Here is a 12,014-nt window from a genome sequence, read left to right as displayed (position 1 = left end):
ATTGGGGAAATTTTAGCAAATCATGCTACATTTTCGTTGTTAGAGTGTCTTTATTGACCGTGCATTGATCGGGCATCTTAGGGCAGTTTCATCCTGAATGAATAGGTATTTCACCATATTGGGATGCCTATGAGAAAACCCACGTCTCCATTTTTACCCAACTCACCTAAAAATATGACAATGAAGGATAATTTATGAAATCTACTAAAATCTGCAATTTCCTTTCACAATATAATTAATTACATGAAATTTAAAAAATTAAAATTTCAAAGAAAATACCCGAGGAAAGTGTTAGTGTAGGAAAAATATAGGAAAATATCATCATAAATTACGAAAATATGTGTTTTTTAAGGAAAATAAGTAAAAACCCAAAACAAAATTTTTGGTCAAAAAGAGGATTGACAATTCTAATCAGACATTATGTGGATGGGTGGCTTTGATAGGTTGTAGGAAAAGTTATCATATGGTCTGAGATGGCTTTACGTGAGTATTAAATGGATTTGTACCAAGGGTTGGTAGATGTGAGTGGTCATAATATAATGGTCATGTTAGGGACAAAATGTAATAATGATTGAACATGTGGTATTAAACAAGTAATTTAAATAATCGACTTCAATAATTCTTGACACATGTTGTTGGGAATTTGGAAATTCCACTTTTGTTTGAGAGTATCCCTTTAGGTTATATCCATTTGGCAAGTTTGATAAACAAGTGTTGTAGCTACAAATAAATCTATAACAATTGTCGTCATGCTCTTGATATCACGACTATGTCTTTTGGAGTATATGCATCATCAAAGTTGTTATTGATTTCCTCTAATATGGAATACAATATTGTCTTCTATGATATTTGTAGCTAATAATATCCTACAACTCCACTTAGTTAAGTTTTAGATAGAAATAATTTATCATAACAAGCACATTGATGAATTTTGAATTTTTTTTGCTTGTATTTTCTAAAATAACTTCTCTAAAAATTGGCAGTAGTTACTGTTAAATTTTTTCCAACAATTTTCTTTTGGAACTATGCTTTTACCTGCAATTTTTAGTTTTCAACAATTACTAGAGCTTATGCTGCGATTTCTGGTTTTCAACAATCGCTAGAGCTCGTGCTGCCATTTCTGGTTTTCAACAATTACTAGAGCTCATGCTGCCATTTCTAGTTTTCATCGCGAGATTTTTTTTTCAAAAATCTCTATAGTAGAAATTGTCTTTTCTAATTTTCAAATGCTACTATAGCCTACAATTTCATTATTGGTTTTCATTGTAAGTTTGTTTTTCTGTTTGTTTTTATATTTTATTTTGTAGATAAATTTACAGGAATAAGGGAAGGCATGACCCAATCGAGCCTTTTATTATATTCATATATTGATGCAGGAATTTTTTTTAGTGAACTCCTTCCTTGGATTTAGGTTTATTGTACAACTATAATCTATGCCCATTTACTAATAATGGTAACTACTCCTTATTATTTGTTCTCGAATTTAGCTCAATTTTCATACAGATACTCAATTTTGTAGGGTCCTAACCACATGGTAGTTAGTTTCCCCTTAGAATCTTGGAATATTGAGTCATATAATAGTTCCCAATCACCCTACTAAAATGATTTATTTTTAATGTGTTGGTCATGGCGACGAAGACTTTGCTACTGAGTTGTTTCTAAATTTTACAAATCTTGTTATCTATACTCATCCAATTGATTAATTTGAGCAATCCTTTCATTTTGTGTTGCAGAAAGATTCACTCCTAGCTCCATTGCTATCCTTAGAGTTTTCATTTCAAATTCAATGGGAAATAGTAAAGTTTTACCAAACACTAGTTCACAAGGTGTAAATCTGGTTGAAGTTCCCCATGTGGTCTGGTAGGCCCATACTACTTTTGCCAATCTATTTTCCCAATATTTTGTGAAACTAAACAATTTTTGCAAGTATATTTTTTATTCTCTTTTTAGTTACTTCTACTTGCTCATAAGCTTAAGTATGGTATGGTATAGCCTTTTTGTGCTTTATTTAGTATAGATTCATGAGATTTTCCACTATCCTAGATGTGATTTGTGTCTCTCATTCTAACACAATTTCTTTGGGCACTCCATATCTGGTGAAGATGTTATCATATCAAAATTTTACCGCTCTCTTCTGTTGTATACTTTTTAATGGTTGCACTTCCACCCACTTGGTTAGATAGTCTGTACATACTAATATGTACTTGAATTGATTTGAAGGTGGGTTGAATGGTCCTATAAAGTCAATTCCCCATTTTTCAAATGGTTCCAATGAAATTAGGGGTTGCATATACATTTTTTCTGTTTTATTAGGTTGACCCATTCTTTGACATGCATCACAATGTCTCATTTACTATTTTGCATATCTATGTAGTGTTGTCCAATGATATCCTATAGAGAGTACTTTCTTCACAGCTCTTGTGGCTATAAAAGGACCACCACATGGCTCGTCATGACAAGCCTTAGGATATCACATATTTCATCTTCCTTAATGCATTTTCTAAGAATCTAATATGGTCCCATTTTGAATAAATATCCTTGAAGGTGCACTTTTTCTTATCAAAACATTCTTTTCCCTCGATAAAAAATGTTGAGGCAGCTTGTGTGCCATCAAGTTTTTGCTATTTATGTAAACTAGGGTGTCATTACATATATTTCAAATAAATATTCATATGGAAAGGAATTATCAATGGTTCATCTTCTTTCTCACTAGTAACCCTTGATAAGAAATTTGCAATCACATTCCCACGACTAGGTTTACCAAGTATAGTTATATCAAATCTTGAAGAAGCAAAACCCAATGAATTATTCTACGATTAATAATAGGTTTATTCATTAAATATTTAATGGTTGAATAATCCATATGTACAAAAGTAGGATATCCTATGATGAAGTGTCTAAACTTATTAATCACATACATTACCGCCAAAAACTGTTTTTCTATCACACTGCAATTCAAATTTGCATGCGTGAGATTTTTGCTAATATAATAAATGACATGTATTTCTGCATATTCTTTCTATCCTAAAAAAACATCCTAACTTTTATCATAAGCATCAAAATAAATATGAGATGGTAATTTCCAATTTGGTCGTTGTAAAACATGAGCATTGGTTAATTTATCTTTTAGAGTTTCAAAGGCTTGTTGGCAAGCTATTGTGAAAACAAATTCAACATCTTTGGTAAGCAAGACAAACAATGGTGAAGTTATCTTGCTGAAATTTTCTACAAAGCTTTGGTAAATCCAACATGGCCTAAGAAACTTCTCACATCCTTTGCTTCATATGAACATGTAGGTTTTTTCTAACAATTATTTTTGCAAGGTCTCACTTTATTCCTTAAGGTGAAACATGATGTCCCAACACAATCTCTTCATTCATCATCAATTTGTTTGTTTTTTTATTTATTTATTTTTTATTATCACTTAATGAGAGATGATATTTAATGCATGTTTGTAGTCATTTTTCTAAGTTATCCAAGGCTTCCTCAAATTCATCTCCAAAAGTATTGAATTCATCCATGCAAAATTCAACATTTTCTCGAACAAGGTTATAAAAGATACTTAGAACATCTCTTTGAAAGGTCGTGGGTGCATTACACAATCCAAATGTCAAGAATTTATGAGAAAATATTCCCTAGGGACAAGTAAATGTAGTTTTATCTTCATTCTTGGGAGAATCTGTATCTGATTATACTCATTGAAACCATCTAGAAAGGTCAAGTACTTTTTCCCTACAAAGTTTCTAAAATTTGGTCAATAAATGGCAGTGGAAAATGATCCTTCGAGTAGCTTTATTCAACTCCCTATATTCTACACATACTCTCAATTTACCTCCTTCTTTCAGAACTATAACAAGTAGTGGAACCCATTCACTATCAGAGATATGATAAATAGATCTTGCAATTAGAAGTTTTTGTAATTCCTCTTTCACAATGTCCTTAAGGGTTGGGTTCATTTGGTGAGGTGGCTCCCTGTTAAGAAGAGCTCCTCCAAAATATAAATATTATGCATGCAAAATGAAGGATCTATTCCTATCATGTATTTATAATCCCATGCAAATGTTGTTGACTATTTCTATAGCAACTTCTGCAATTTCTATTGTTGAATTGGTTGTAGTTGATTGTTGATATTGAGTGTCTTTCCTGGAAATAATTCAATTTCTTTAATTATGAAATTAATAGATTCTTAAGTAAAATATCCTTCCAGATATTGGTGTTCATATCCTTCTTCTATAAAAAAAATTCAGGATGATCACTAGATAATATTTTTGATGAACTTGATTCATGAATTGAATTTGCTTGATATTTTTCTTCTTGGTTGTTGAATTATTTGATTTCAACTATAGAGGAATAATTACTTTGCATATAATTAGAGATCAACCTATCATTAGTTTGTTGTTTTAGATTTAATGCTTTATCTATAGTAATAAGGATTTGTGTGGAATATTCATCAATATAATCATTCTCATCATCTACAGGAATTCATAATCATTCTTCCATATTTTCAATAGATTTTGTAGGAGGGTATAACTTTGTTTTCTTCACTCATTCTCTCTGAGAAATTCTCATATTTCCTGAGTTACATTCAATATAAGTATCTATAGTTGCTAACCAAGGTCCTCCTAAGAAAAATGGATATCCTTCTGTATTGTTTTTTGCATGTGTTGTAGTGAAATCACAACACTTCTTATATCTCCCAGACATTAAATGACCTTTGCACCTTAAATGTCTTTTGGCGTATTACATTTCTCGGAGCCTATTTAAATAGACCCTCGAAATTCAAAACCTCTGATGGCATTGTAACACATCTCGGGATGTTGTTTTTTTTCTTAGGCATTGGGACTCTTAATCTCGTAACTTTCATTTGAATTCCTCTTTGAAATGAAACTCTCGAAAATCCTCCCTCCCTCCATACCTTATGTTTTCTCCCAATATCTCTTTTCTTTTGTCTCCTTAGAACCTCATAATTCCTCATTTTTGTCACTACTTTTCCAGGATCCTCCGAAATCCTCCGCTCGAGATTTCTCTTCTGATATTCCTTTCCCTTATGCTTCCCACTTCATATTATAAAGCCTCCTCTCGATTCATTCATGAGATGGAAAGCCACTTAATTTTTTTATTATATTTCGATTAATTAAAATGAATTTGTAGATTAATTTAATTTGTATATAATTAATTTAATAATTGTAATTAATGAATTTTAATGATATAAAAAAAACTATTAATTTAATTTAGATTAGAACTTTTAATTAAAATTTCTTAATTTTGGCCCAAGCAGAGGTTTTCCAAAATTTTGACAGTTTTAACATTTTGTCTTTGGAGAGACATATCTCAAGATTTACTTAGGTGAATGAAGTTCAAAATAGCTCGTTGGAACGCTAAGACTGTGAAGAAAAATTTGGGAATGATAAATTTAGCAAATTCAATCATATAATGACCCAAAATTTCAGCAAAAGACAAAGTGGCGAATTTGCAACAACAATTGGTTTCTCAAATTTGATTTGGGCAAATTTCATTGGCTTGGGAACACTGTTGTCACTAAGTCATTATCCACTATTACTTAAAAACTAATAAGATCCATTAGAAACAATCACATCTTAGATTTATTTGGATTTTTAATTTAGCAAGTTCACGAGAGCTATTTTTCCAGATTTTCTAATTCTGATTTTGTGCAATTTAATTTAATTTATTTATGATTTTGATTGGTTTCTGGTAGGATATTTGTTGAATAGAATTAAGCACAACATATTTGGAGCAATGAGAAGGGACCAAAAAGGAATAAGATTCAGGATTGGCAGCAACAACTTCAACAATTCTCCATTTTTACTTTTCATTTTTTGTAATTAAATAGTAGTTTAGAGAACGAACATGGGTTCCTGTTATCTGCATCTACGTGCTCTGAAAACACTATTGTAATAGGAAATTATAACTGTGAGGGGAAAACTTCAGATCTGAGGTTTGGGGAAAACTCTATGATTTTTCTTGCTATGAATTTTCACTATTGTTGTGTACTTTGAGTTAAATTATGAAGAAACATAATATTTTTAGTTGTTAAATTATGAAGAAACATAATATTTTTAGTTATGAAAGAGAAGGTTGTTTAGCGCTAATGTTAGCAACTTCTCCAAGGAGCTGAAGCTGCTCAAGGACTACAAATTCTTGTACTAATATTTTGGTATGCTTTTAATTAATTTTCATTTCATGTGCACTATTGTCTAGGATGTAAATTAATAACTTTTTATCGGAATTTTTGCAATTGATTTTGATTCTTGTTCTAAATAGTGTATGACATTCTTATATTGAGAACTATTGTCATATCAATTGTGTTATGCTATTGAAGTTCTATAAGAGCTATCTCTAGGGAACAAAACATAGTTAGAATTGATATGAATTCATTGAAATAGGAATGTGTTGGGAAGTAACTATTTATTGCTTAAATACACTCCCATTTTGTTTTTGTTTCATTAATTGAATGAACTACTTGTTTAATTGATAAAAATTATATAATGAATTCAATCATATAAACGATCCTCTTCCCCTATTTAATTAGTTTATATGCCCTTGAATTGAGAGAGGGATATCCTTTTGTCATTTTGAGATAAGATTAGTTTTACTTGCATCTTAGAGTAAATATGCATTTAGATTTAAATTATGCATTCTAAAAGTCCCCTCATACAGGGGCAGACTTTAGAGTGGCTTGGTTGAGACATAGAGTCAGCTTAAGGATCACTTTCATGCAAAAGCTCTACAAGAGGGAAAATTTGATGTCTCTCTTTCTATTGGCAAATAATAGACATACTATAAGCTAGCATAGAGTGAGAGGGTAGTTGGACCCTGTTAAATTAGTCGAAACCACTTCACCAAACAGATAAGAGTTTAGTTGGGGTTCTGACCGGGTGGTCTGCCTTACATGTTGATGAGGTCATTTTTGATCATCAACAGTATGCAAGATAAGAAAATCAATGGGATATTCCCATGAAAGAAATAGTTATATGTTCTAGAGCACCCTCTAGATTAACAGTGGACCGAACAACCATTTGCAATAAAGTTGTGTAACCACCCTCCCATATCTACACACTTTCACCGATCTGCTAGGGTAAACATGAGATGAGAGATACTATGACATGACCCGACCTCCTAGATCACCTTAAGGAAATCGAGTCAACAAAATGAAACCTTACTAACCTTCGTCAAGAGCTACAAGACCCCTAGGGGCTAAACAACCACTCTAGGTGCCCAAATCCTAAGTTGGATAGATATTTTACTAAGCTAGAATACTAGTCACATGCATAAAAATTCAACCATGTAATTGTAGGACTCTATTCGCATGCATAATCCTAGAAGGTAGCAATTGGAGTCGCAATTTATGAGTTCTGAGCATGCGATCCCAAAATCAGTGCCACCTTTTCAGGGCTTATCTCCAGACCACTGGCCATAACTTAATGAGACTTTCCAGAATGATAGATGACATCAAGGCAAAGACATTCATACCAAATTTTCTCAAATACTTGGCCTAACCAGGCGTAACCATGACAATCATTTCGTCAAACACGTTGTGAACATGTAATCTACAAGTCATAAAAGAGTATCTGAACATAGGGGTCTCATACTTATCTGAAAATCATAAATAATGTTTGATACCCTCTCACAATAGCTGCAATAACATCTATTAGGTCATGCATTCAATAACCATTCATTTACCAATCAAAACATGTTAAGAGCCATAACTAGTATATGTCATGAAACCATGTTTATAATGAACATATAACCAGAATAATAACAATGATAGAACAATCATCAAAGCAAAATAATAACAAGTACAAATACTCATGAAATACAAGAGGAAAAAATCTCTTATTAACACATGCAAAATCCAACCAAGTCAGGGACTTCCACGTACCACTCGACCATATATTCGACTGAACAAAATATTTCTTTCAGTCAATCACCCCCATGCCATATTCCAAGCATGAATGTGAGAATCAAGACAAAAAAAACTAGGGCTTCCTCAGGCTTTATCACAATCCAACCAAAACCGGTCAAGGGAGTCCTAGGCCCTAAACATGCACCTACATAACCAGGGTTTATCGCAATCCTACCATTACCAGTCAAGTTATTCCTAGGCCCAAACAAAAAACATACACTACCAGGATTTACCGCAATCCCACCAAAGTCGGTTAAGGGATCACTAGGTCCTAAACAAGCTTGGATGCCTCTAGATTTCTACACTAATACCTTTAGAAATTTTTCCGTCTCCACCCTCAGGCTTTACTGCAATCCCGCCAAAACCGGTCAAGGAATTCATAGGCCCTTGGGAATTTTCCTGAGACCACCTCACTCGGTTCCAAAACCATCCAGCAATCCATAACTCAACCAACTAAAAGAACCCCATCACACCATGGATATCTGGGAATGGCAAGGTAAGGCTGAAAACACTATCACACCTGGAAAACCCATGCTAATGACAACAAGAGAACTAAATACACACATGCATGTACCATGCATGCCAAAAATAGCAAGGAAATCATACATGCAACTCAATACCTACAAATTAATTCCGTTGTAGCTGCCTGATCCAACTCTTCCTTGCTTGATCCTTGCTTTCCCTTCCTTTCTTATCCTTCCTTTGCCTTCCTTTCTCCAATGAGAGAGTAATCCGAGAATGCTCTAAGTGCGCAAAAGTATGAGAGAGACAATAGAGAGACAGAGCTCTAAGATACATCTAACAAAAGGTTTTACACTCTAACAAAATTATGTGAATTGATCCTCATAAGCCTTTTTATTATTGAGGCCTCTATTTTCTTCATTTTCCATTTTTTTCCTTAAATTTCTTCCTCATGCAATTATGTGCCCTTTCATCTCCATTTTCTCCTATTTTCCTTTATTTTCATAAATAAAATGCCTATTTTACTTTTCAATGCCTTTGCCAATTTCCCCTTAGCCATAATAAGCCAAATGAACACCCACTAGAATGTTTTTCCAAACATTTAGCTTGGAATACATGTCCCATGACCTTGGTCTTATTTTGTCCTTTATTAAATTTATTACATGAAATTTTAACCCAGGGCTATTATAGATCCCTCCCCCTTAGGGGAACACTCTTCTTGGTGTTCTTTGACACCTACAACTAGCAAGACCGGTGAAAACCAAAACATACTACCCATGGAGATTTTCAACTTAGCTTGATGCAATATTTACAATGAAAAACCTACTAAAAATCAAAATCAACATGACAAACATACAACATGACAACCATTCTACTTATTGGAGGTTTATAACACATGTTGGGATGGGGTCCCCTAGGGTCAATTTTGGGGCAAAAGCCCAAGTGATATTGTTTAAAATGTAAACTCTCTGCAAGTTGTGGTCGCGGATGTAGGTTTTAACCCCGTACAGAAATTACCTGCATACGATTTCTAAACCACAGAAAATAAACAATGCGAGAGCATAACACATAGAACACATATACACAGAGATTTTCCCCTGGATCCCAAAACCGGGACTACCAGCTTGATTTTTCATTATGTTCCTTTCAATGTTACAATACATATTTATACATGTTGAAGCATCCAATACCATGGACCGAAAACCATCGCGTATAAAACCATGGACCGAAAAGCCATAGGTATGTAGTCATAGTGTCTAAAGGGTTTACCCTTCTTTTGTGTAAGTTGAGTTGGCTTTTGTAGATCCAACCATGGTCCACGGACCATGGGATTGTATAAAAAGGTGTGTCTTAGAAAGTCTAAGGTAGAATGATAGGATGATGAAGATGAATGTAATGGGTCAGTAAGAGTAAGAATGAAGAAGTCTTAGAGTAGAAGGAAGGCTCTACAGCTGTGTGCGCAGAGGCCTAGAGTAGAGTCCACAATTGAGTGTGTGGACCCCTGCAGCTGAGTGCGCAGGGAAGTCTTGAGTTTGTAAGAAGAACTGGAGCATTAATAAAGAGATTATTCTAGAAATTCCTGTGTTTGTCTATTTACTTCTGTTTATATGAATATGCCTTATGTTATATTAGGTTTATGAAATAATGGTGTATTAATGTGCGACTTTACATAATTGATATTGTTACATGAACGCAATTATTGTTAACTATTTACGCGAACATTATCTTATTTTATGCGAAAGTTATTAAACACTTAAGGTGAACTGAGTAATTACTGGGTTAAGAGTAATCTTTGATGCACGTAAGTAGCTGGTTCACATATTCAGGATCCACAAAAGACAGTTGTGAATGTTCGCAAAGGTATAGGAGTTGATTAAGGGTAGTTATATCGATAAGTCCTAAAGGCGTATCGATTTTCATGAAGGCAGATTTAGAGCATAAAACGATATCAAACTCATCTCTGGGTGCATAAACTTGGTTCCAGCATCCCCCCATACTGCTTCGGGTGAGACTTCAGTCCGCGCTTCAAGGGTTGATGCCAAAAGGGACAGTAGTGTAGGGATTTGTTTGGAAAAACTAACTCTGAACCTGGGTCAGGACCCACTAAGCCAAAAAATGGTTCCATTTCCGGGATCGGGATCTGCATAAAGAGATGTGTGATGTTGCATCACTGAAATCCAACAAAGAAGGAAATTCAGGAGTGGTTGGATAGAAAAATCCACGAATTCATGATGCAAGAAAACAGAAATCCGCGTTTGACAAAAGAATAGTGGTTGGTTAGATATCTGTACACAGAGATACATGAAATTTTCTTATGTTTCTTCCCGATCGAACTATACGAGTGGATCACTAAATTGGTAGACGACCAAGGAAGGTGGAGCTTTGACGGTCCAATAGTGCGGACTCTGGAGTTAGTGCGGAGATTAGAAGACTCTAAAGATAAGATCGTGCGCGTTGTCGATCACTGACTTGATCGCATCATAGGATGATTTGTGACAGAATTCATAGTTGATACCTCAGTTAACTACAACGATGCAGAGCGACGCTTCTTCAAGGGACAACAAGGTAAGTATTTAAGATATTTGAATACTTGGATTAAAATTCTCTTGTGTGAAAAGCGGTTTATGCCCTTACCTTGATGTTTGAAGCTACGCAAAGTGGAAAGTTCCTCATGGATAGAGGGAGAACAGGCCCTGAATATAGCCCGTTGATTGAGCCTCCTCTGAGTGACGACGAAGGAGAGCACAGGCTTCACCGCAAAGCGCTGTCCAGTTAATAAGACAAGGGTTTCTGCAAATACCTCATCCATCCACACCTCCTCCACCTTCACCTTCATAACATACACCTTCTCCCACATTTCCACCACTTCTGCCACCGTTCAATATGTTGAATACAATGAAGTTTCCCGTTTTCAAGGGCTTGGGAAATGAGGACCGGGACCAGTTTTGGTTCATTGCGAAGCCTGTATGGACAACAAAGAATATTATAGATGATCATATGAAGAAACTGTAGTTGGTTACTTCTCTACAAGATCACGCGTTGACGTGGTACATTAAATACTGCACTGATAACCCGATGGCATCATTGGCGAACACTCAGACCGCATTGAATAAGGAATTCAATAGGCCCAAGTTTGAATCGCAATTAGTCGTTGGATTCAAGGAAATCATGATGAGGCCAAGCGAAACACCCTGGGAGCTAGATTAGAGATTGAAGTTCCAGATCCATGAAGCTAACATGAATCTTACGGATGGGAAACACCGCGAATGGTTTGTAGCTTCACTCTTTCCCCACCTAAGGGCTGCTTTATCACATAAAAAGATTGGGACCCAGGCGGAAGCCCTGGAAATTGTGATGAGATTGCATGAGACATTGATTCAAGTCGTTGCTTTAGGATTTCAGCAAATTCATGTGGAGTTGCAGAATCTTTGCCTCAAGTTTCAAAGCCTGAAGAAGGATAGAGTGGCTAGGCCAGAGGTGCGTGAAGAATTTTGTTGCCTGAAGTGTAAAAGCCAGGGGCATGATAAAGATCACTGCCCTGTCTTTGCGAACTATGTTGCAGGCGGAGGGCCAATGCCTCTGAGGTCAGAAGCTCAAGCAGGGCCAAGTACAGGGCCCACGCTGTGGT

The sequence above is a fragment of the Pinus tabuliformis genome, chromosome 1_1 (assembly GCF_031772625.1).
Source record: "Pinus tabuliformis cultivar Carrire ecotype Pingquan chromosome 1_1, CPIR1, whole genome shotgun sequence".
Taxonomy (NCBI): Eukaryota; Viridiplantae; Streptophyta; class Pinopsida; order Pinales; family Pinaceae; genus Pinus; species Pinus tabuliformis.
Note: the sequence above shows the minus strand (reverse complement) of the source record.